Source organism: Phalangium opilio, unplaced genomic scaffold (assembly GCF_054372755.1).
Source record: "Phalangium opilio isolate 3A_F unplaced genomic scaffold, DU_Popi_V2 ptg000090l_1, whole genome shotgun sequence".
Lineage (NCBI taxonomy): Eukaryota > Metazoa > Arthropoda > Arachnida > Opiliones > Phalangiidae > Phalangium > Phalangium opilio.
In genome coordinates, this window is record NW_028324195.1 from 2,876,523 (window position 1) to 2,900,841 (window position 24,319).

Below are 24,319 nucleotides of genomic sequence, written 5' to 3' on the forward strand. Positions count from 1 at the left end.
GGCGCGAGAAGTGGAGCGTGCTACGATTTGAAATTAAATTTCAATCTAGGCCTAATTGTAATTTTAAAATAATTCAGTGTTATTTCTTGGATGTTTCTCTATGCAGATTGGTATTATCATTAGGAGAGGAATAGATAAAAATCACATGATTTTCCACTTCATCATCCCTTTGAAAGAAAAGGTTTAACACGAAATAGAAATAAATAAAAAGATTTGAGGAGACAATTATTAGTTGCATAATAATTAGAGATGGTTTATGGACAGAAAATCGAAAGATTATAGAAATATGGAGATACACGAAACGTTGTGGGAGGAAGTTGCTTACCAAAATAATCAGACCTATAAATTTCATTTTGGCCTACTGTTGTCATTTTTTTCCTTGGAACGTTGTTACTTTAGAGGAGAGTGTTAAAATCAATTGTAGTATTAACTACTTTTAGTTTTTGACGGTAGAGGGCGCAAAGGTTAAAAACTTCAAGTTTACCGTCTTCAATGAAAACGTGTCAGCGAGAAATGAATTGCGAGAACGCGCTGTGTTTTTCTAGCGCGAGAGTTTGAAACCGCTACAGCAACACGCTACTCGCCAAGCGGGAAGCGAGAACGCAATTTCTAGCTTCTATGAAAATGCGGCTTTAAAACCCTGGATGACTCCCGGCCTAGCTAAATCTATAAAAATGCGGGATAAATTAAAAACTAAAAGCCTAAAACAACCCTTCAACGATAGCCTAAGAGCGAAGTATGCCATATATAGAAACAAACTGACAAACTTAATAAAGATGTCGAAAAATAACTACTTTAGAAATAAAATAGAGAAATGTAATAAGAATAGTCAAAAAATTTGGCAAATTATAAATGAGGCTACATCAAGAATTAAATCTAAAAATACAGGGTGTTTCTGAAAAGTCCATCACAAATTAAGGGGCGTGTTTATGGGACCAAACTGAGCGGAAAGTACCAAAGAACATGGGGTCTACAACATTTAGTTTCGGAGATATGGCCCCCCAAACATTTGCCCCAAAAACGAGAAAATATCCCAAAATGTGGAGTAAGGGTTATTGCCATTACCCAACTTGTTTCGAAGTCATAGACAATTTCAATAGCCTTGAATTTGAGAAACACTAGTGTAACTTTAGATAGCAGAAGGGTATAAATGGGTAGAAGTACGCGTACGGCGGTAATGTAAAGCTAATGCCAAGTGTCATAGTGTTTTAAGATTTCTCAGCACCCAGTAAAATGGTGGACCTCAACCTAGAGGGCAAGAAGTCCCAGAGGCCGTAGAAGACGAAGTCCTTACTATTTTCGAGGACGAACCAGAAGCAAGTACCCGCCAGGTGAGTAAGCGATTAGGCGTTGGTCACGTGCTCGTGTGGAAAATCCTCAAAAGTCACCAGTTTCATTCTTACCATTTTCAAAAGGTTCAAGGTTTGAATTCCGCGGACTACCCACGACGCATTGATAAACGCCATTGATTTCCCGCGTAGTCTGTTAGTCACAGACGAAGCTAATTTTTCGCAAGATGGTATTATTAACCTGCATAATAAGCATCAATGGTCCCAAAGAAACCCTCACGCAACGCTCGTTAAATCTCACCAAGTACAATTTAGTTTAAACGTGTGGTGCGGTATTGTAGGTGACAATTTAATTGGATCTTATTTTCTACAGCCCAGGTTAAACGGTGAGGCGTACCTACAATTCTTACAAGACGTTTTACCGGAATTACTTGACGACGTGCCCTTAGGTTTGGTGCGCAGAATGTAGTTCATGCATGACGGTGCACCACCACATTTCAGTCTCGCTGTCCGAGCTCACCTTAACGCGACGTTCTCTTTTCGGTGGATAGGTCGAGGTGGACCCGTGAAATGGCCTGCTCGATCACCCGACCTTAACCCGTGCGATTTCTACCTTTGGGGCCACTTGAAGGACATAGTTTATCAGAGTGAAGTACCTGATGTGGAAGAGCTTCGTCGACGAATCGTTAATGCCTGTCAAACTATTCGCGATACTCCAGGCATTTTGCAACGTGTTAGGGAATCGTTTGTAAGGCGTGTTCAAGTTTGCCTTAACGCGGGTGGTGAACACTTTGAACAATTCTTGTAGTAGTTATTTGTTACAGATTAAGAATGAAGAACTAATAAAAAATACATTTACATTGGGATCGTATCATGGCGTTTTCTCTGTGACACATCAAACACTAACGTAATGAACAAACTCAACCTTCAATCGCAACCATTTTACTGGGTGCTGAGAAATGTTAAAACACTATGACACTTGGTATTAGTTTAACATTACCGCCGTACGCGTACTTCTACCCATTTATACCCTTCTGCTATCTAAAGTTACATTAGTGTTTCTCAAATTCAAGGCTATTGAAATTCTCTATGACTTCGAAACAAGTTGGGTAATGGCAATAACCCTTACTCCACATTTTGGGATATTTTTTCGTTTTTGGGGCAAATGTTTGGGGGGCCATATCTCCGAAACTAAATGTTGTAGACCCCATGTTCTTTGATACGTTTCACTCAGTTTGGTCCAATAATCACGCTCCTTAATTTGTGATGGACCTTTCAAAAACACCCTGTATAATTACCAAAATAGTAGATACGAGTAATACTGAATTAGAAGCTCTTAAGTACCCAGAAAAATGCGCAAACTTATTCAACGACTATTTTGTTAATATAGGAAAGAACATGGCCCAAAATATCCTTAAAAATAAGCCATCAAATGGTCTAAATTTAACATCACAAGATGCCTTGATTCCCCATACCATATTTTTAACACCAGTTGATAAACAAGAACTAAGATATAAAATAGGAAAACTAAAAAGTACATCAGCCATTGGATATGACAATTTAAGCGCTACTACTCTAAAAGAAATCGCTGAATATATCACGACTCCCCTACTACATATAATAAATCTAAGTTTTTCAACAGGAACCTACCCTGATTCACTGAAACTAGCTCTCGTTACACCTATCCACAAATCTGGTAGTTATACTAGTATTGGAAATTACAGGCCCATCTCTGTACTGACGCATATGTCTAAGATATCTGAATCATGCATAAAAGACCGGCTTGTAAATTTCATGGATAAATTCAATATTATTTCCAAAAATCAATATGGCTTTCAGAATGGTCTTAGTACAAATGATCCTCTCTTTAAACTAACAGATATTCTAACAACGTCTTTAGACAATCAGAAAAACGCGTTAGCGATATTCCTAGACTTGGCAAAGGCCTTTGATACCATCTCCCATACCCTATTGATACAAAAATTAGAAAAAATAGGTATCAGGGGCCTACCCCTAGAATTATTTAAAAGTTATCTAGAAAATCGAAAACAAATAGTTCGCCTTAATAATGTTACCAGTAACTCCTCCAGGGTATCCTATGGCGTGCCCCAGGGAACAATACTGGGACCAATACTTTTTTTGATATATATCAATGATTTCTGCAATTCCAATATAGCAGACCATCTATTCTCATTTGCGGATGACACGGTAATGATTTTCGTTGATGATAACTGGGAATCCACATTTAAAAAAGCAAACTTGGGTTTACAATATGCTAACTCAATACTAGATGCAAACTTACTAAGCCTAAATATATCAAAAACAAAATTTATGACCTTTTCAATCAGAAAATATATATTACCTCCTGATCTAATGCTAAAAAAACACCGTTGTAATGGTCAATATTCATTGTGTGCAAACTCATGCACACAAATAGAAAGAGTTACATCAACTAAATATCTTGGATTATATGTAGATCAACATCTCAAGTGGGACATTCATGTAAAATCATTGACGAGAACATTACGATATATATCATATACTATCCTAACTTTGAGTAAATTCTTACAGTTTGAAACACTACGTATGGTATACTTCGCGTTAGTGCAATCAGTCATTAACTATGGTATAATTGCCTGGGGTAACACACACTATTATATTTTACGCCCGCTTATTGTCTTGTTAAATAAAATTTTACGTTTATCCCTACATAAACCATTTGGCTATCCGACAAAATTACTGTATAAAGAATACAAAACTATGACACTTTCTCAATTATATGCTTATGCAGCACTTGTATATGGCTTTAAATACTTATATCACCAATCTCTCAGACATAATCGAAGTACAAGATTTATAGCTTCAAATAATTTAAACTTACCAAAAAAACATACAACTCTAGGGCAAAATCACGCGGCATATGTTGCTATAAAATTGTTCAATGATCTAGATATTAAAATTAAATCTATAATTGATATCAACCTCTTTAAAAGAAAAATCAAAAACTGGCTTGAAAGTAAAGAAAATTTAGAACTTCTTATGAAAATATAAAAAAAAAGGAAAAAAATTGTATGTATGTATGTGTGTTTATATATATATGTGTATATGTGTGTTTATATATATATATATATATGTTTATTTATTGTACGCATCCTTTGCTACTGCTCGCACGAAAATTTTAAATTGCTACCTCGTCGTCCACGCACAAGTTATACTTATGTGGACGGCGAAAATCTTCCTACTATAATCAAAGTCAAATCGAAATGTATAATTATAAAGGTTGAAATAAAGAAATACAAACAATACAAACAAACAAAACCAACTCAACCGAAAGATACTCAAACCAAAAAAACTAAAGATGCCCCCACCGCTACCATGAAAGTTCCTAAAAAACAAACTCAACCGAAATTTACTCAAACCAAAAAACCTAAAGATGCCCCGATAATGATTATTGCATCCCTACTAAAGAAATTAAAACTAAAGATGCTCCGAAATTGAAAACTACTACTACTAAAAATACTAAAACTAAATATGCCCTGAAAATGACATGTGCAACTAAAGATGTCTCAAAAACTGACCCCTTTAAGCCCAAGAAATCACCTCAATTTCAAGAAGAAATCGCAGCTGTTTCATCAAGAGGGAGAGTAATAAAAATGAATTTAAAAAATGATTATATATATTAGTACAATATTATCTAAGTCAAAATGGGTTGACAATTGATAGATGTGATAGTAAGCCACCCTGGAAAACTGTGATAATAATCCAAACTAATAAAAAATAATGTTTATAAGTCACCCAGCCAAAAAGTATGTGATAACATTTAAGGGTTATTAAACATTGTAAAGTTAAGTTTATTTTTTCAAGTTTTTAATAAAAGCATTTTAGATTATGAATTAGACAATGAATTACTTAAAATTATAATTGTAATGGAACATAAGATAAGTTCAGTCTGAGGCTGTATTTTCTATTGTTAATTTGGTAAGTCTAAAACTGAAGACAAATTCATTTGAACTCTTCGATAACCGCTTTCATCAGTGTTAAAGGTTCCGGTATATTTTTTAGGGCTTTTCATGTCTGAACTAATGAGCATTGACCTCCGAGCAGGCTTATAATTTGAACTTGTAAGTTTACCAGCTGTTATGAAACGCATCTGGCTGAAAAATGTTTCAACAACACTACCGTTAACTTTCACTGGATATACATAATGATTCGGATTTCTTTGATGATAATCATTTACAAAGCCTACAAAACCGTAGACCATCATCCGCACCAGGTCCCAGGTTTGCCAGGCTAGAAATAATTTTCCTTCCTGCCCTGACAATGTTTTTCCACTTGAAATTATTTCAGTTGCCCAGTTCTCAAAATATGAAAAGCCTTTTAAAATATTTTCAACTGGTTCACTCTGGGAGGAGTAAACCTTTTTATTTGAGAGAAAACCAACTTCAAATAGGTGGTAACATGCATTGAGAAAGTCGTAGCATGCCATGACTTCATTGTAATCTTTTGGTTTATCTAGGCTGAAATTCTTAGCACTTTGTTCAATTCCTTCAATGGTGTCTGAAGGACAATAAGCACTACTCGGGTGTGTGTAATTATATAATTCACTCAGAAAAGGAAGTTGCTGAAATATTTTAGCTGGGGTCACGTTCAATTTGGTCCAAGCATCCCTCTCGATGTAGGAATGCCGTAACCCTTTTACTTGACAGAGTTCAAGATTTGCTTTTCTTTCATCCTCTCTAGCTTCCACTTCTTCAATTTGTTTCCAGCCAAAGGACACACCATCATTTTGAAAATTTCGAGTCCCATTTTCTTTAGAGTGGCTGAGACCATTAATTAAATTTTTTAACTGGTGAGTTGGGCAGATAATCCAGTACACCCAACGGTCTGGTAAATATGGATTCCTAAATCTTGGGATAACTTCAAAGTTTAGGCTTCCATCTTCAAGAGTAATATAGGAGTATTGGCCAGTAACTCCGTGACTTGATTTTATCATAGTTAAATTTGAGCTGGCACCATCGCAAATTATAGCTGATACTGCAAATCCAGTGGAATGGAATGCGAACATGCATTTTTGTGATATTGCTGTCAATTGATCATGGGTAAATGGAACATGGTTCGGGAAATAGGGTCCAACAACGTCATATTTCCCACCAGCGCACCGCCAAATAAATTACAAAACGTACTGCGCGGCTAGGCAGTTGTTAACAGATTTGGGTTTATAAAAATTATAAAGTGATGTTAGTTCATTCGGGTCCATTTGCTAATCCTGTAAATTTATTGTTGCTTGCGTTCCAAACCATTTTTCCTATAACTTTAACCTCGTCTAAGACTAAAAACCCGTCTTGAGGTGGTCTTTCTTCTACAGGATAGCTTGAGAACTTTTCATTAAACTTTACGCTTTCTCTCATCAGATGCTCAATGTCAATCCCTGCGTCGCATTTTATTTTACGAATCTTCTTTTCAATCGTGCGAACACTTGGCAAGTTAAAGATACTAAGAGATTTCAAGGCTCTGTATGACGCTGGTGAGCGTGAGTAGAGAGTTAACGCCAGGCGGTAAGTTAGAGGGCTCCATCGATTACCCGTGCTGTTTTCAATATTTCGTTCTTGGTCTTTCAAAAAACCTGATAGCTTGTGGTTTTCTGTGTCGTTTTTCCAAGAAGTTGAAAACGCTTTGGCCAGAAGTGGATTCCTCCTTTTAACCTCCAAGAAAATCTTCTTTAACTTTTCCTGATGATTTGCATTAATTTCACTGACAACTTGAGTCAATTCCAAATTTTGTTCAGGATTTAGAGTGATGGCATTTTCTTTTAATTCCTTTTCCATATTTGCAATTCTTTTATTCAGACGATATCTTTGATTACGTAAGTTTTTTATTCTCATTTTTCGGCTTATGGGGGTCAAATCTTGTATCGGAAACTTGGAGCTGATGTGTCGTCTCTTTAACTTTGTCCTTGGTTTTACATTACCCATGTTCTTCAGTTTCTTCAGATACCTTATAGAAATAAGCATTAGTTATCGAAAACAAAAATATACCACTTCATTAGATTAATGAATCTTGTTCCTGGAATATTTACTTTTGTAAGTTAGAACATTTAGGACACATGAATTTTTCTTCGCTGGTAGTGGAGCTTGATAATTGATTATTCTGTGGCGTTAGTGATGGCTTCTTAAAAATAATGGGACAATTTTTGGCCTGTCGTCTTTCACATGGATGGTGTACTGTAACTAAGGATCTCGCTTTAGCCTGTGGAAATTCCTAGAAATTGAGGAATAAGTTAATAACCTGTTTGGGTGAATAAGACCTAGGAGTGTAATACGTACGTTTTGAATTCCTGAACAAAAAACATTGTTTTCGTTGAGATAATTTAACGCTCTAAATACAGTCGCTGTATCTATATTATTAGTTTCGGAATCCCAAAAGGTCTCTTGTATCACTGGCTTAAAAACTAGAACAATCGATACAATTCCATCCGATGAAAATTTTAATTTGACAGGGACTTCGTATAGACCACCAATGTCTTTAAGCATATTCCTTCGGGAAACCTCCATGCATGTTACTGAACCATCCAGCTTATGTTGATACACGCAATTAAGCTCTAGAAATATTAATATACTTATTATAATATTTAGAGTAAATTAACATTATTATTATTACAATTTATTATACACTTTAGAATAAATTTACAATACATACCAGCTTTAACTTTAATAACGTCATAAACTTGTTTGATAACTTCATTCCCAACCATAGGGTTATTTTCACACATATATTTCAGAGGAGTTGCACATTCATCAGAAATATCAGTACCTTGTAGTTTTCTTTTAACAATCTGTGCCGCTGAATGTTGTTTAGCGCCAAGAACACCAATTTTCAAATTAGTTCCAGGATTTTTCAAATTATTATCCTTAATTTCAACCCCTTCCCTATCTGCAAGCTCGCCAATGCTTAAGTCTTCCGTAGAGATATTCTTAGTTTTCTCATCTGGTTTGGTTTGACTTGCTTTAGTTTTTTCTTTAAATACAGTTTGTGTCTTCTTCTCACTTTGATCTTTGTATGTAAGATCACATTGCGTTGAAATATTCATATTTAGATTTGACGAACGGCACGCGAGTTCTAAGTATAGAATTTCACGACAGACGACTGAAATAGTTGAGAAGCTTATCACCAGGTAGCGATAAAATGAAAATGAGAACTACTTTCTGGGCTCCTCCTGATTGGCTTATTTAAAGTATTGAGCGCGGGAACCGTTTTTGAGGGGTTTCGCGACGCCTTGCACTAGCCAAAGGTACAAAGGGCCACTTCTGCTATTTACTTCTGCCAACAGTGAATTTTGTTAATTCATAAATATAAGTAACAGTGGTGCTGATTAATCCAGGAGGACAGTGTCGTTATGTAATTTAACTAGTCAAATAATTTCCATGTTTACATCAGCGCAGATTTTTCCAACGTAACCACGTCAGCAACGGAGGGTTACGTTGTTCGCTATCTCCACAGTTCACATTGCCGTTTGTTTGCTATGAATTGTTTAGGTATTTAATTTAATTACTGTTATTGAAGCCAAAGTTGCTAAACTATAGAATCACATCGTTCATTAACATATGTTATAGATGATCTTTATGTTACCGCAAATTTAGCACGTGGTATGATAAAAATTTAACACTTTGTGTTGGCAAGAATGAAAAACTCCACAATAAAGGTGATTTGAAACTCATTTTCTAAGCTAAATCAACACTTCCAAACCTCAATCCTTCATTAATTTCTACTTAATTAAGTATAATTAACGTGAATTTAAACATGAAATATACATATTTGGATGAGAACTCGAGTAACTTTGAAATAAAATACTTAATTAAGATTAAAACTGCACAAGCTGTTAGTATAGCCCCATGTTTTCTATCTCATACTTAGTTAATTTAAATCTTTAAAGTACATTAATAGGCGCGAAATTCGAAAGTTTAAGGTAAAATAAGATTCAAAACCCACTAAAAATTGCAATTAAGGTTAAGTATATATTGAAAGTCATTTATAACCTAAATGTACACTGCCGAAACACAATCCTACGTTAATTTTAAATCAATTAAATATAATTAACGTAAAATTAAACCAAAAATATTAATTTTTTGGATTAAAAGCTCAAATAACTTTTAAATCAACTGTTTAACTAAGATTAAAACTACCCAAGCCGTTGGTAAATCCCAATGTTTTCTATTTCACACTTCAGTTAATTTCAACTATGTTAAAAGTACATTAATAGGCGCGAAATTCAAAAGTTTGGGGTAAAATAATGACTGTGGCAAAAATGTTAAACTGCACAAAACGTTGCAATTAGGGTAAAAAATTCCAATAAATTATACTTTTAAGCTTAATCGACTCTCCCGAACTGAGCTCAAATTAAGATTAAAACAACACAAGTTTTTCGCACAGCCACAGATGTTTCCTATTTCACTTTCGAATAAATTTAATTCATCATTTAAATACATCAAAAGCGCATACATATTTTAGAGTAATTGCAATTAAAGTTAATATTTCATTGAAACTTGTATTATAAACTAAATCCACACTAGATAAACCGTTAAATTAAACTTAATCAAGTATAATTAATGTGAAATTAACCCAAAACACGAATGTTTTTGGTAAATTCATGGATACCTCATAATTAAACTAACAAATTATAATTAAAACTACACTTATCTTTCACTCAGCCTCCATTCTCCTGTTTAATTCTTACACTTAAAAAATTGTCATTTAAAATAATTTTTCCTATATTGAAAAGGCGCGAAATTTAGAAGGTTTTTTGGGGGGGAGGGGGGTACAGTATGTGTGCCTTTTTAACAGGAGTATTGTTACAATTGTAACACTACAGACCTTGTATTTCTAATGGAACCGGCAATACCGCAACGCTGAGCCGAAAAACCAGGATGGTAATTGTTTGGACCTATCGGGTGAGGACATTGGAGCACCAAAAACATACCGCGGTGTCACTTGTTGAACGTTAAAGCGACCTTCATCACTTTAAATCCCATGACCTGCTCAATCTGGCAATCTTTGAAAACTCAACTTTGAGGTACTTCCGGTCCCTTTTCATGAGTGGGGTGGCGTAGCGGTTAGCGCTTTCGCCTCGCAGCAAGAGGATCCTGGGTTCGATCCCGGACTGTGGCACCGGGTGAAAACCTGGGAAGAAATCCTTCTGCGTAGAGTTTGCAAGTTCTCTCCCCGCTTGTTAAAAGGAGTTTTCCTCCGCGGTCTAACCCGGTTTCTCCTTTCCATCAAAACTTGCAGAGGTTAACGGTAATAGTTAGTGTAGGGCGCTGTAGGTTAGCTGTGGCATAGGGGCTAGCCACCACCCCTCTATGCATTGTAAAGGGACCCACCTGTAAGTAAGTCGCGAGTTGACTTAGTGTGGATATCCCTTCCTAGACCAAGCTTAAAAAAAAATATACAGGGTCTTCAGTGTTGGAGCTAAGTAGTAGAATTACAGTAGTTAGTCTCGTTTCCTAGCAAAATGCTAACCTGTTCTAACCAGGACAAATTGGACAGGATGTTTATTTTGAACTTCAGTCAAATGATAAACCTCACACATATCGTTTGTTTTTCCGGCCTTGGTCCAAACCAAGACGTTTTTTATAATCTATGGTGTCGTGGTTATCACGACCGCTTTACAAGCGGAAGGTCACAGTTTCGAGCCCAGGAAGATACATGTTTTGACCATCGTGATTGGACATAATAATAAGCTAAACCTCTTCAAAAACACAGAATAGCGACGTATCTATGGTGTAGTGCTTATCACGTCCGCTTTACACGCGGAAGGTCCCAGGTTCGAGCCCTGGTAGATACATGTTTTGACCATGGTGATTGGGAATAATAATAATCTAGATCTTAGGGAAAACTTTGTGTTATCACGTATCTATGGTGTAGTGGTTATCACGTCCGCCTAACACGCGGAAGATCCCAAGTTCGAACCCTGGTAGATACATGCTTTGACCATCGTGATTGGAAGCTAAACCTCTTCAAAAACACAGAATAACGACGTATCTATGGTGTAATGGTTATCACGACCGCTTAACAAGCGGAAGGTCACAGGTTCGAGCCCAGGAAGATACATGTTTTGGACATCGTGATTGGGCATAATAATAATCTAGATCTTAGGGAAAACTTTGTGTTATCACGTATCCATGGTGTAGTGGTTATCACGTCCGCCTAACGCGCGGAAGATCCCAGGTTCGAACCTTAGTAGATACATGTTTTGACCATCGTGATTGGACATAATAATAAGCTAGATCTCTTCAAAAACTCAAAATAACCACGTATCTATGGTGTAATGGTTATCACGACCGCTTTGCAAGCGGAAGGTCACAGGTTCTAGCCCAGGAAGAAACGTGTTTTGACCATCGTGATTGGACATAATAATAAGCTAGATCTGTTCAAAAACCCAGAATAACGACGTATCTATGGTGTAGTGGTTATCACGTCCGCTTTACACGCGGAAGGTCCCAGATTCGAGCCCTGGTAGATACATGTTTTGACCATGGTGATTGGACATAATAATAAGCTATACCTCTTCAAAAACACAGAATAACGACGTATCTATGGTGTAATGGTTATCACGACCGCTTAACAAGCGGAAGGTCACAGGTTCGAGCCCAGGAAGATACATGTTTTGGACATCGTGATTGGGCATAATAATAATCTAGATCTTAGGGAAAACTTTCTGTTATCACGTATCTATGGTGTAGTGGTTATCACGTCCGCCTAACACGCGGAAGATCCCAGGTTCGAACCCTAGTAGATACATGTTTTGACCATCGTGATTGGACATAATAATAAGCTAGATCTCTTCAAAAACTCAAAATAACCACGTATCTATGGTGTAATGGTTATCACGATCGCTTTGCAAGCGGAAGGTCACAGGTTCTAGCCCAGGAAGATACGTGTTTTGACCATCGTGATTGGACATAATAATAAGCTAGATCTCTTCAAAAACCCGGAATAACGACGTATCTATGGTGAAGTGGTTATCACGTCCGCTTTACACGCGGAAGGTCCCAGGTTCGAGCCCTGGTAGATACATGTTTTGACCATCGTGATTGGACATAATAATAATCTAGATCTTAGGCAAAACTTTGTATTGTCACGTATCTATGGTGTAGTGGTTATCACGACCGCTTAACAAGCGGAAGGGCATAGGTTCGAGCCCAGGAAGATACATGTTTTGACCATCGTGATTGGACATAATAATAATCTAGATCTTAGGCAAAACTTTGTATTATCACGTATCTATGGTGTGGTGGTTATCACGTCCGCCTAACACGCGGAAGGTCCCAGGTCCGAGCCCTGGTAGATACATGTTTTGACCATCGTGATTGGACATAATAATAAGCTACATCTCTTCAAAAACTCAAAATAACCACGTATCTATGGTGTAATGGTTATCACGAACGCTTTGCAAGCGGAAGGTCACAGGTTCTAGCCCAGGAAGATACATGTTTTGACCATCGTGATTGGACATAATAATAATCTAGATCTTAGGCAAAACTTTGTATTATCACGTATCTAAGGTGTAGTGGTTATCACGTCCGCTTTACACGCGGAAGGTCACAAGTTCTAGCCCAGGAGGATACATGTTTTTACCATCGTGATTGGACATAATAATAAGCTAGATCTCTTCAAAAACTCAAAATAACCACGTATCTATGATGTAATGGTTATCACGACCGCTTTACAAGCGGAAGGTCACAGGTTCAAGCCCAGGATGATACATGTTTTGACCATCGTGATTGGACATAATAATAAGCTAGATCTCTTCAAAAACACAGAATAACGACGTATCTATGGTGTAGTGGTTATCACGTCCGCTTTAAACGCGGAAGATCTCAGGTCCGAGCCCTGGTAGATAAACGTTTTGACCATCGTGATTGGACATAATAATAAGCTAAACCTCTTCAAAAACAAAGAATAACGACGTTTCTATGGTGTAGTGGTTATCACGTCCGCTTTAAACGCGGAAGGTCCCAGGTTCGAGCAATGGTAGATACATGTTTTGACCATGGTGATTGGACATAATAATAATCTAGTTCTCTTGCAAAACTTTGTATTATCACGTATCTATGGTGTAGTGGTTATTACGTCCACCTAACACGCGGAAGGTCCCAGGTTCGAACCCTGGTAGATACATGCTTTGACCATCGTGATTGGACATAATAATAAGCTAAACCTCTTCAAAAACACAGAATAACGACGTATCTATGGTGTAATGGTTATCACGTCCGCTTTACAAGCGAAAGGTCACAGGTTCGAGCCCAGGAAGATACATGTTTTAGACATCGTGGTTGGGCATAATAGTAAGCTAAAGCTCTTCAAAAACACAGAATAACGACGTATCTATAGTGTAGGTGTTATCACGTCCGCTTTACACGCGGAAGGTCCCAGGTCCGAGCCCTGGTAGATATATGTTTTGACCATCGTGATTGGACATAATAATAACCTAGATCTCTTCAAAAACCCAGAATAACGACGTATCTATGGTGTAGTGGTTATCACGTCCGCTTTACACGCGGAAGGTCCCAGGTTCGAACACTGGTAGATACATGTTTTGACCATGGTGATTGGACATAATAATAAGCTAAATCTCTTCAAAAACACAGAATAACGACGTATCTATGGTGTAGTGGTTATCACGTCCGCTTTAAACGCGGAAGATCTCAGGTCCGAGCCCTGGTAGATAAACGTTTTGACCATCGTGATTGGACATAATAATAAGCTAAACCTCTTCAAAAACAAAGAATAACGACGTTTCTATGGTGTAGTGGTTATCACGTCCGCTTTAAACGCGGAAGGTCCCAGGTTCGAGCAATGGTAGATACATGTTTTGACCATGGTGATTGGACATAATAATAATCTAGATCTCTTGCAAAACTTTGTATTATCACGTATCTATGGTGTAGTGGTTATCACGTCCACCTAACACGCGGAAGGTCCCAGGTTCGAACCCTGGTAGATACATGCTTTGACCATCGTGATTGGACATAATAATAAGCTAAACCTCTTCAAAAACACAGAATAACGACGTATCTATGGTGTAATGGTTATCACGTCCGCTTTACAAGCGGAAGGTCACAGGTTCGAGCCCAGGAAGATACATGTTTTAGACATCGTGGTTGGGCATAATAGTAAGCTAAAGCTCTTCAAAAACACAGAATAACGACGTATCTATAGTGTAGGTGTTATCACGTCCGCTTTACACGCGGAAGGTCCCAGGTCCGAGCCCTGGTAGATACATGTTTTGACCATCGTGATTGGACATAATAATAACCTAGATCTCTTCAAAAACCCAGAATAACGACGTATCTATGGTGTAGTGGTTATCACGTCCGCTTTACATGCGGAAGGTCCCAGGTTCGAACACTGGTAGATACATGTTTTGACCATGGTGATTGGACATAATAATAAGCTAAATCTCTTCAAAAACACAGAATAACGACGGATCTATGGTGTAATGGTTATCACGACCGCTTTACAAGCGGAAGGTCACAGGTTCGAGCCCAGGAAGATACATGTTTTGGACATCGTGATTGGGCATAATAATAATCTAGATCTTAGGGAAAACTTCGTGTTATCACGTATCTATGGTGTAGTGGTTATCACGTCCGCCTAACACACGGAAGATCCCAGGTTCGAACCCTGGTAGATACACGCTTTGACCATCGTGATTGGACGTAATAATAAGCTAAACCTCTTCAAAAACACGGAATAACGACGTATCTATGGTGTAGTGGTTATCACGTCCGCTTTACACGCGGAAGGTCCCAGGTTCGAGCCCTGGTAGATACATGTTTTGACCATGGTGATTGGACATAATAATAATCTAGATCTCTTGCAAAACTTTGTATTATCACGTATCTATGTTGTAGTGGTTATCACGTCCACCTAACACGCGGAAGGTCCCAGATTCGAGCCCTGGTAGATACATGTTTTGACCATGGTGATTGGACATAATAATAAGCTAAACCTCTTCAAAAACACAGAATAACGACGTATCTATGGTGTAATGGTTATCACGACCGCTTAACAAGCGGAAGGTCACAGGTTCGAGCCCAGGAAGATACATGTTTTGGACATCGTGATTGGGCATAATAATAATCTAGATCTTAGGGAAAACTTTCTGTTATCACGTATCTATGGTGTAGTGGTTATCACGTCCGCCTAACACGCGGAAGATCCCAGGTTCGAACCCTAGTAGATACATGTTTTGACCATCGTGATTGGACATAATAATAAGCTAGATCTCTTCAAAAACTCAAAATAACCACGTATCTATGGTGTAATGGTTATCACGATCGCTTTGCAAGCGGAAGGTCACAGGTTCTAGCCCAGGAAGATACGTGTTTTGACCATCGTGATTGGACATAATAATAAGCTAGATCTCTTCAAAAACCCGGAATAACGACGTATCTATGGTGAAGTGGTTATCACGTCCGCTTTACACGCGGAAGGTCCCAGGTTCGAGCCCTGGTAGATACATGTTTTGACCATCGTGATTGGACATAATAATAATCTAGATCTTAGGCAAAACTTTGTATTGTCACGTATCTATGGTGTAGTGGTTATCACGACCGCTTAACAAGCGGAAGGGCATAGGTTCGAGCCCAGGAAGATACATGTTTTGACCATCGTGATTGGACATAATAATAATCTAGATCTTAGGCAAAACTTTGTATTATCACGTATCTATGGTGTGGTGGTTATCAAGTCCGCCTAACACGCGGAAGGTCCCAGGTCCGAGCCCTGGTAGATACATGTTTTGACCATCGTGATTGGACATAATAATAAGCTACATCTCTTCAAAAACTCAAAATAACCACGTATCTATGGTGTAATGGTTATCACGAACGCTTTGCAAGCGGAAGGTCACAGGTTCTAGCCCAGGAAGATACATGTTTTGACCATCGTGATTGGACATAATAATAATCTAGATCTTAGGCAAAACTTTGTATTATCACGTATCTATGGTGTAGTGGTTATCACGTCCGCTTTACACGCGGAAGGTCACAAGTTCTAGCCCAGGAGGATACATGTTTTTACCATCGTGATTGGACATAATAATAAGCTAGATCTCTTCAAAAACTCAAAATAACCACGTATCTATGATGTAATGGCTATCACGACCGCTTTACAAGCGGAAGGTCACAGGTTCAAGCCCAGGATGATACATGTTTTGAGCATGGTGATTGGACATAATAATAAGCTAAACCTCTTCAAAAACACAGAATAACGACGTACCTATGGTGTAATGGTTATCACGACCGCTTTACAAGCGGAAGGTCACAGGTTCGAGCCCAGGAAGATACATGTTTTGGACATCGTGATTGGGCATAATAATAATCTAGATCTTAGGGAAAACTTTGTGTTATCACGTATCTATGGTGTAGTGGGTATCACGTCCGCCTAACACTCGGAAGATCCCAGGTTCGAACCATGGTAGATACATGCTTTGACCATCTTGATTGGACATAATAATAAGCTAAACCTCTTCAAAAACACAGAATAACGCCGATCTATGGTGTAGTGGTTATCACGTCCGCTTTACACGCGGAAGATCTCAGGTCCGAGCCCTGGTAGATAAACGTTTTGACCATCGTGATTGGACGTAATAATAATCTAGATCTCTTGCAAAACTCTGTATTATCACGTATCTATGGTGTAGTGGTTATCACGTCCACCTAACACGCGGAAGGTCCCAGATTCGAACACTGGTAGATACATGTTTTGACCATGGTGATTGGACATAATAATAAGCTAAATCTCTTCAAAAACACAGAATAACGACGTATCTATGGTGTAATGGTTATCACGATCGCTTTACAAGCGGAAGGCCACAGGTTCGAGCCCAGGAAGATACATGTTTTGGACATCGTGATTGGGCATAATAATAATCTAGATCTTAGGGAAAACTTTGTGTTATCACGTATCTATGGTGTAGTGGTTATCACGTCCGCCTAACACGCGGAAGATCCCAGGTTCGAACCCTGGTAGATACACGCTTTGACCATCGTGATTGGTCATAATAATAAGCTAAACCTCTTCAAAAACACAGAATAACGACGTATCTATGGTGTAGTGGTTATCACGTTCGCTTTACACGCGGAAGGTCCCAGGTTCGAGCTATGGTAGATACATGTTTTGACCATGGTGATTGGACATAATAATAAGCTAAACCTCTTCAAAAACACAGAATAACGACGTATCTATGGTGTAATGGTTATCACGACCGCTTTACAAGCGGAAGGTCACAGGTTCGAGCCCAGGAAGATACATGTTTTGGACATCGTGATTGGGCATAATAATAATCTAGATCTTAGGCAAAACTTTGTATTGTCACGTATCTATGGTGTAGTGGTTATCACGACCGCTTAACAAGCGGAAGGGCATAGGTTCGAGCCCAGGAAGATACATGTTTTGACCATCGTGATTGGACATAATAATAATCTAGATCTTAGGCAAAACTTTGTATTATCACGTATCTATGGTGTGGTGGTTATCACGTCCGCCTAACACGCGGAAGGTCCCAGGTCCGAGCCCTGGTAGATACATGTTTTGACCATCGTGATTGGACATAATAATAAGCTACATCTCTTCAAAAACTCAAAATAACCACGTATCTATGGTGTAATGGTTATCACGAACGCTTTGCAAGCGGAAGGTCACAGGTTCTAGCCCAGGAAGATACATGTTTTGACCATCGTGATTGGACATAATAATAATCTAGATCTTAGGCAAAACTTTGTATTATCACGTATCTATGGTGTAGTGGTTATCACGTCCGCTTTACACGCGGAAGGTCACAAGTTCTAGCCCAGGAGGATACATGTTTTTACCATCGTGATTGGACATAATAATAAGCTAGATCTCTTCAAAAACTCAAAATAACCACGTATCTATGATGTAATGGTTATCACGACCGCTTTACAAGCGGAAGGTCACAGGTTCAAGCCCAGGATGATACATGTTTTGACCATCGTGATTGGACATAATAATAAGCTAGATCTCTTCAAAAACACAGAATAACGACGTATCTATGGTGTAATGGTTATCACGAACGCTTTGCAAGCGGAAGGTCACAGGTTCTAGCCCAGGAAGATACATGTTTTGACCATCGTGATTGGACATAATAATAATCTAGATCTTAGGCAAAACTTTGTATTATCACGTATCTATGGTGTGGTGGTTATCAAGTCCGCCTAACACGCGGAAGGTCCCAGGTCCGAGCCCTGGTAGATACATGTTTTGACCATCGTGATTGGACATAATAATAAGCTACATCTCTTCAAAAACTCAAAATAACCACGTATCTATGGTGTAATGGTTATCACGAACGCTTTGCAAGCGGAAGGTCACAGGTTCTAGCCCAGGAAGATACATGTTTTGACCATCGTGATTGGACATAATAATAATCTAGATCTTAGGCAAAACTTTGTATTATCACGTATCTATGGTGTAGTGGTTATCACGTCCGCTTTACACGCGGAAGGTCACAAGTTCTAGCCCAGGAGGATACATGTTTTTACCATCGTGATTGGACATAATAATAAGCTAGATCTCTTCAAAAACTCAAAATAACCACGTATCTATGATGTAATGGCTATCACGACCGCTTTACAAGCGGAAGGTCACAGGTTCAAGCCCAGGATGATACATGTTTTGAGCATGGTGATTGGACATAATAATAAGCTAAACCTCTTCAAAAACACAGAATAACGACGTATCTATGGTGTAATGGTTATCACGACCGCTTTACAAGCGGAAGGTCACAGGTTCGAGCCCAGGAAGATACATGTTTTGGACATCGTGATTGGGCATAATAATAATCTAGATCTTAGGGAAAACTTTGTGTTATCACGTATCTATGGTGTAGTGGGTATCACGTCCGCCTAACACTCGGAAGATCCCAGGTTCGAACCATGGTAGATACATGCTTTGACCATCTTGATTGGACATAATAATAAGCTAAACCTCTTCAAAAACACAGAATAACGCCGATCTATGGTGTAGTGGTTATCACGTCCGCTTTACACGCGGAAGATCTCAGGTCCGAGCCCTGGTAGATAAACGTTTTGACCATCGTGATTGGACGTAATAATAATCTAGATCTCTTGCAAAACTCTGTATTATCACGTATCTATGGTGTAGTGGTTATCACGTCCACCTAACACGCGGAAGGTCCCAGATTCGAACACTGGTAGATACATGTTTTGACCATGGTGATTGGACATAATTATAAGCTAAATCTCTTCAAAAACACAGAATAACGACGTATCTATGGTGTAATGGTTATCACGATCGCTTTACAAGCGGAAGGTCACAGGTTCGAGCCCAGGAAGATACATGTTTTGGACATCGTGATTGGGCATAATAATAATCTAGATCTTAGGGAAAACTTTGTGTTATCACGTATCTATGGTGTAGTGGTTATCACGTCCGCCTAACACGCGGAAGATCCCAGGTTCGAACCCTGGTAGATACACGCTTTGACCATCGTGATTGGACATAATAATAAGCTAAACCTCTTCAAAAACACAGAATAACGACGTATCTATGGTGTAGTGGTTATCACGTTCGCTTTACACGCGGAAGGTCCCAGGTTCGAGCTATGGTAGATACATGTTTTGACCATGGTGATTGGACATAATAATAAGCTAAACCTCTTCAAAAACACAGAATAACGACGTATCTATGGTGTAATGGTTATCACGACCGCTTTACAAGCGGAAGGTCACAGGTTCGAGCCCAGGAAGATACATGTTTTGGACATCGTGATTGGGCATAATAATAATCTAGATCTTAGGCAAAACTTTGTATTGTCACGTATCTATGGTGTAGTGGTTATCACGACCGCTTAACAAGCGGAAGGGCATAGGTTCGAGCCCAGGAAGATACATGTTTTGACCATCGTGATTGGACATAATAATAATCTAGATCTTAGGCAAAACTTTGTATTATCACGTATCTATGGTGTGGTGGTTATCACGTCCGCCTAACACGCGGAAGGTCCCAGGTCCGAGCCCTGGTAGATACATGTTTTGACCATCGTGATTGGACATAATAATAAGCTACATCTCTTCAAAAACTCAAAATAACCACGTATCTATGGTGTAATGGTTATCACGAACGCTTTGCAAGCGGAAGGTCACAGGTTCTAGCCCAGGAAGATACATGTTTTGACCATCGTGATTGGACATAATAATAATCTAGATCTTAGGCAAAACTTTGTATTATCACGTATCTATGGTGTAGTGGTTATCACGTCCGCTTTACACGCGGAAGGTCACAAGTTCTAGCCCAGGAGGATACATGTTTTTACCATCGTGATTGGACATAATAATAAGCTAGATCTCTTCAAAAACTCAAAATAACCACGTATCTATGATGTAATGGTTATCACGACCGCTTTACAAGCGGAAGGTCACAGGTTCAAGCCCAGGATGATACATGTTTTGACCATCGTGATTGGACATAATAATAAGCTAGATCTCTTCAAAAACACAGAATAACGACGTATCTATGGTGTAATGGTTATCACGAACGCTTTGCAAGCGGAAGGTCACAGGTTCTAGCCCAGGAAGATACATGTTTTGACCATCGTGATTGGACATAATAATAATCTAGATCTTAGGCAAAACTTTGTATTATCACGTATCTATGGTGTGGTGGTTATCAAGTCCGCCTAACACGCGGAAGGTCCCAGGTCCGAGCCCTGGTAGATACATGTTTTGACCATCGTGATTGGACATAATAATAAGCTACATCTCTTCAAAAACTCAAAATAACCACGTATCTATGGTGTAATGGTTATCACGAACGCTTTGCAAGCGGAAGGTCACAGGTTCTAGCCCAGGAAGATACATGTTTTGACCATCGTGATTGGACATAATAATAATCTAGATCTTAGGCAAAACTTTGTATTATCACGTATCTATGGTGTAGTGGTTATCACGTCCGCTTTACACGCGGAAGGTCACAAGTTCTAGCCCAGGAGGATACATGTTTTTACCATCGTGATTGGACATAATAATAAGCTAGATCTCTTCAAAAACTCAAAATAACCACGTATCTATGATGTAATGGCTATCACGACCGCTTTACAAGCGGAAGGTCACAGGTTCAAGCCCAGGATGATACATGTTTTGAGCATGGTGATTGGACATAATAATAAGCTAAACCTCTTCAAAAACACAGAATAACGACGTATCTATGGTGTAATGGTTATCACGACCGCTTTACAAGCGGAAGGTCACAGGTTCGAGCCCAGGAAGATACATGTTTTGGACATCGTGATTGGGCATAATAATAATCTAGATCTTAGGGAAAACTTTGTGTTATCACGTATCTATGGTGTAGTGGGTATCACGTCCGCCTAACACTCGGAAGATCCCAGGTTCGAACCATGGTAGATACATGCTTTGACCATCTTGATTGGACATAATAATAAGCTAAACCTCTTCAAAAACACAGAATAACGCCGATCTATGGTGTAGTGGTTATCACGTCCGCTTTACACGCGGAAGATCTCAGGTCCGAGCCCTGGTAGATAAACGTTTTGACCATCGTGATTGGACGTAATAATAATCTAGATCTCTTGCAAAACTCTGTATTATCACGTATCTATGGTGTAGTGGTTATCACGTCCACCTAACACGCGGAAGGTCCCAGATTCGAACACTGGTAGATACATGTTTTGACCATGGTGATTGGACATAATAATAAGCTAAATCTCTTCAAAAACACAGAATAACGACGTATCTATGGTGTAATGGTTATCACGATCGCTTTACAAGCGGAAGGTCACAGGTTCGAGCCCAGGAAGATACATGTTTTGGACATCGTGATTGGGCATAATAATAATCTAGATCTTAGGGAAAACTTTGTGTTATCACGTATCTATGGTGTAGTGGTTATCACGTCCGCCTAACACGCGGAAGATCCCAGGTTCGAACCCTGGTAGATACACGCTTTGACCATCGTGATTGGACATAATAATAAGCTAAACCTCTTCAAAAACACAGAATAACGACGTATCTATGGTGTAGTGGTTATCACGTTCGCTTTACACGCGGAAGGTCCCAGGTTCGAGCTATGGTAGATACATGTTTTGACCATGGTGATTGGACATAATAATAAGCTAAACCTCTTCAAAAACACAGAATAACGACGTATCTATGGTGTAATGGTTATCACGACCGCTTTACAAGCGGAAGGTCACAGGTTCGAGCCCAGGAAGATACATGTTTTGGACATCGTGATTGGGCATAATAATAATCTAGATCTTAGGCAAAACTTTGTATTGTCACGTATCTATGGTGTAGTGGTTATCACGACCGCTTAACAAGCGGAAGGGCATAGGTTCGAGCCCAGGAAGATACATGTTTTGACCATCGTGATTGGACATAATAATAATCTAGATCTTAGGCAAAACTTTGTATTATCACGTATCTATGGTGTGGTGGTTATCACGTCCGCCTAACACGCGGAAGGTCCCAGGTCCGAGCCCTGGTAGATACATGTTTTGACCATCGTGATTGGACATAATAATAAGCTACATCTCTTCAAAAACTCAAAATAACCACGTATCTATGGTGTAATGGTTATCACGAACGCTTTGCAAGCGGAAGGTCACAGGTTCTAGCCCAGGAAGATACATGTTTTGACCATCGTGATTGGACATAATAATAATCTAGATCTTAGGCAAAACTTTGTATTATCACGTATCTATGGTGTAGTGGTTATCACGTCCGCTTTACACGCGGAAGGTCACAAGTTCTAGCCCAGGAGGATACATGTTTTTACCATCGTGATTGGACATAATAATAAGCTAGATCTCTTCAAAAACTCAAAATAACCACGTATCTATGATGTAATGGTTATCACGACCGCTTTACAAGCGGAAGGTCACAGGTTCAAGCCCAGGATGATACATGTTTTGACCATCGTGATTGGACATAATAATAAGCTAGATCTCTTCAAAAACACAGAATAACGACGTATCTATGGTGTAGTGGTTATCACGTCCGCTTTAAACGCGGAAGATCTCAGGTCCGAGCCCTGGTAGATAAACGTTTTGACCATCGTGATTGGACATAATAATAAGCTAAACCTCTTCAAAAACAAAGAATAACGACGTTTCTATGGTGTAGTGGTTATCACGTCCGCTTTAAACGCGGAAGGTCCCAGGTTCGAGCAATGGTAGATACATGTTTTGACCATGGTGATTGGACATAATAATAATCTAGTTCTCTTGCAAAACTTTGTATTATCACGTATCTATGGTGTAGTGGTTATTACGTCCACCTAACACGCGGAAGGTCCCAGGTTCGAACCCTGGTAGATACATGCTTTGACCATCGTGATTGGACATAATAATAAGCTAAACCTCTTCAAAAACACAGAATAACGACGTATCTATGGTGTAATGGTTATCACGTCCGCTTTACAAGCGGAAGGTCACAGGTTCGAGCCCAGGAAGATACATGTTTTAGACATCGTGGTTGGGCATAATAGTAAGCTAAAGCTCTTCAAAAACACAGAATAACGACGTATCTATAGTGTAGGTGTTATCACGTCCGCTTTACACGCGGAAGGTCCCAGGTCCGAGCCCTGGTAGATACATGTTTTGACCATCGTGATTGGACATAATAATAACCTAGATCTCTTCAAAAACCCAGAATAACGACGTATCTATGGTGTAGTGGTTATCACGTCCGCTTTACACGCGGAAGGTCCCAGGTTCGAACACTGGTAGATACATGTTTTGACCATGGTGATTGGACATAATAATAAGCTAAATCTCTTCAAAAACACAGAATAACGACGTATCTATGGTGTAATGGTTATCACGACCGCTTAACAAGCGGAAGGTCACAGGTTCGAGCCCAGGAAGATACATGTTTTGGACATCGTGATTGGGCATAATAATAATCTAGATCTTAGGGAAAACTTCGTGTTATCACGTATCTATGGTGTAGTGGTTATCACGTCCG

At 38.9% G+C, this 24,319-nt stretch overlaps 16 non-coding genes across 16 annotated transcripts; all 16 read left to right on the forward strand.

Moving 5' to 3' along the window:
- Positions 1-11,054: 11,054 nt before the first annotated feature.
- Positions 11,055-11,127, forward strand: TRNAV-UAC (transfer RNA valine (anticodon UAC)). The gene has a single exon. It is a non-coding gene; the product is annotated as a tRNA-Val (tRNA).
- A 65-nt stretch (positions 11,128-11,192) lies between these two features.
- TRNAV-AAC (transfer RNA valine (anticodon AAC)) lies at positions 11,193-11,265 on the forward strand. Its single transcript has one exon. It is a non-coding gene; the product is annotated as a tRNA-Val (tRNA).
- Positions 11,266-11,734: 469 nt separating this feature from the next.
- Positions 11,735-11,807, forward strand: TRNAV-UAC (transfer RNA valine (anticodon UAC)). The gene has a single exon. It is a non-coding gene; the product is annotated as a tRNA-Val (tRNA).
- A 203-nt stretch (positions 11,808-12,010) lies between these two features.
- TRNAV-AAC (transfer RNA valine (anticodon AAC)) lies at positions 12,011-12,083 on the forward strand. The gene has a single exon. It is a non-coding gene; the product is annotated as a tRNA-Val (tRNA).
- A 203-nt stretch (positions 12,084-12,286) lies between these two features.
- Positions 12,287-12,359, forward strand: TRNAV-UAC (transfer RNA valine (anticodon UAC)). Its single transcript has one exon. It is a non-coding gene; the product is annotated as a tRNA-Val (tRNA).
- A 1,445-nt stretch (positions 12,360-13,804) lies between these two features.
- Positions 13,805-13,877, forward strand: TRNAV-UAC (transfer RNA valine (anticodon UAC)). The gene has a single exon. It is a non-coding gene; the product is annotated as a tRNA-Val (tRNA).
- Positions 13,878-14,218: 341 nt separating this feature from the next.
- Positions 14,219-14,291, forward strand: TRNAV-AAC (transfer RNA valine (anticodon AAC)). The gene has a single exon. It is a non-coding gene; the product is annotated as a tRNA-Val (tRNA).
- A 341-nt stretch (positions 14,292-14,632) lies between these two features.
- On the forward strand, positions 14,633-14,705 carry TRNAV-UAC (transfer RNA valine (anticodon UAC)). The gene has a single exon. It is a non-coding gene; the product is annotated as a tRNA-Val (tRNA).
- A 203-nt stretch (positions 14,706-14,908) lies between these two features.
- On the forward strand, positions 14,909-14,981 carry TRNAV-AAC (transfer RNA valine (anticodon AAC)). Its single transcript has one exon. It is a non-coding gene; the product is annotated as a tRNA-Val (tRNA).
- Positions 14,982-15,046: 65 nt separating this feature from the next.
- Positions 15,047-15,119, forward strand: TRNAV-UAC (transfer RNA valine (anticodon UAC)). The gene has a single exon. It is a non-coding gene; the product is annotated as a tRNA-Val (tRNA).
- Positions 15,120-15,460: 341 nt separating this feature from the next.
- Positions 15,461-15,533, forward strand: TRNAV-AAC (transfer RNA valine (anticodon AAC)). Its single transcript has one exon. It is a non-coding gene; the product is annotated as a tRNA-Val (tRNA).
- A 203-nt stretch (positions 15,534-15,736) lies between these two features.
- Positions 15,737-15,809, forward strand: TRNAV-UAC (transfer RNA valine (anticodon UAC)). Its single transcript has one exon. It is a non-coding gene; the product is annotated as a tRNA-Val (tRNA).
- A 1,444-nt stretch (positions 15,810-17,253) lies between these two features.
- Positions 17,254-17,326, forward strand: TRNAV-AAC (transfer RNA valine (anticodon AAC)). The gene has a single exon. It is a non-coding gene; the product is annotated as a tRNA-Val (tRNA).
- Positions 17,327-19,736: 2,410 nt separating this feature from the next.
- On the forward strand, positions 19,737-19,809 carry TRNAV-AAC (transfer RNA valine (anticodon AAC)). Its single transcript has one exon. It is a non-coding gene; the product is annotated as a tRNA-Val (tRNA).
- Positions 19,810-22,219: 2,410 nt separating this feature from the next.
- TRNAV-AAC (transfer RNA valine (anticodon AAC)) lies at positions 22,220-22,292 on the forward strand. The gene has a single exon. It is a non-coding gene; the product is annotated as a tRNA-Val (tRNA).
- Positions 22,293-24,013: 1,721 nt separating this feature from the next.
- Positions 24,014-24,086, forward strand: TRNAV-UAC (transfer RNA valine (anticodon UAC)). The gene has a single exon. It is a non-coding gene; the product is annotated as a tRNA-Val (tRNA).
- Positions 24,087-24,319: the final 233 nt, after the last annotated feature.